Below are 1,806 nucleotides of genomic sequence, written 5' to 3'. Positions count from 1 at the left end.
TTTTTTTTTTTTTTTTTTTTTTTTTTTTTTTTTTTTTTTTTTTTTTTTTTTTTTTTAATACAATTTTTTCTGTTTCATTCATTTAACATTTTAAATATAAATGTACAAAATGCTAAATATAATAAGAGTAATTTATAATATCAATAAAAATTTAATAGTTATTAAATTTGATATAATTTATTAAATTATTATAAGCAATTCAATTATATATAAAACAATTATATATAAAATACATATACATATAATAAGAGAAAAGAAAGATAAATGTCAAATCCATTAAATATAAGATTGATATATTTATATCACATGGTATATATCAACTTTATTTATATTGTTTATATTATCAGAGATTTTATTATAGATTATTATAGATTAAGATGATAAAAATATTGGTATTTAATATTATTTGATATGTTATTAGTATATATAATGTTTTTCATTTATAAATTTGGTTGGGATAAAGCTATGTATTTTCAAAGAATATAGTCAGCTTAGATGCAGTTAGTTACTTGGCGCCACGTATCACGCATCTCAATGTTCTAAGCATCGACGCGCAAGACGACATTTATTGGCATATTGCGACATTAATTGTTTGAGTGGCTCAGTCACCACAGAAATCCGATCGAAAAGTGCGTTTTTTTCTTTTATTAATATCTATAATTTCTATAGATATATATATTGATTTGGTTGTAACTTAATTTATACACTAATTATAAAGTTAAGAAAATATTTAAATTTTATAATTTAAAATTCTTGTTAGATCATCATCATCATCATCATCATTCATTTATGTATTAAATTGCTATCGAATAAGTACTTCGACAGCTAATCAAAAAGAAATATTTTTAGTTATAATGAGGAAAGAAGAAATATGTTCAAAATACATTTTTGTTTTAATAATTCAAGTATTTTAAAAAACATTATGTATTCGGAAATTATTATAATTTTGATATTATGCAATGATTTATTTTTATATATTTTTTGAAAATCAATTATAATGCCTATCACAATATAAGATCAATATACATATGTACAAGTATACATATATATATATACATATGCATGTATATATATATATATATATATATATGTACATAATTGGAACAGGAACAGAATGGAACTATTTTAACATATTTTTTCAATATTATACACATCTTTTGTTTAGGAGCTGAATAAAAACTAAAAATTCCATTTATAATTTTTGAATACTAAAAATCTAATTACGATAAAAAATATTATGATTCATGTATCTATAATAGATACATAATAATAAATAAATATTTTATCATATAATTTTATAAATAGATATTCTATATATAAATTTATTTAATGTGCTTTTTGTTAAAACACTATTTAACTAGAATTAACAGCTAACATTAACTTATATATCGATTTGAAAAGAAATAGTTTCATATCAAATTATTTTTAAATGGCTTATTTTTATTACCTGTAGATAGAGATGTTATTCTATGATATCATACAGTTTATGGCTTATTTCGCAAGATGATATAAAATTCATTATTTTCAGATATATATTTTTTATATTCTAGATTTTTAAAGTTAAACTAAACTCCCGGTGAACACGTAATTGTAAGTCGCATCGATTACTTATTGGCCTATACCAAGAAAACGCATAGATATGAAGTATATATAGATATGTAAGCATAATGTAGCATGAAAATATTATTTGTACTACAAATATATATTATATATGTCTTAATATATATTTTTATAGATGGTTTTAATTATTATGATAAAATTAATAAAATTTATTAAATTGAAAAATAATTTAATTAATAAATCAAT

At 19.2% G+C, this 1,806-nt stretch overlaps 1 protein-coding gene across 1 annotated transcript in view; it reads right to left on the bottom strand.

The window, feature by feature from the left end:
- Window positions 1-1,806, bottom strand: part of LOC102677989 (serine/threonine-protein kinase tousled-like 2) — a 32,290-nt gene that overhangs the window by 16,409 nt on the left and 14,075 nt on the right. The gene's annotated exons all lie outside the window — the stretch shown is intronic.

The sequence above is a fragment of the Apis dorsata genome, unplaced genomic scaffold (assembly GCF_000469605.1).
Source record: "Apis dorsata unplaced genomic scaffold, Apis dorsata 1.3 scaffold_415, whole genome shotgun sequence".
NCBI classification, from domain to species: domain Eukaryota; kingdom Metazoa; phylum Arthropoda; class Insecta; order Hymenoptera; family Apidae; genus Apis; species Apis dorsata.
This window is presented reverse-complemented; position numbering and strand designations above follow the sequence as displayed.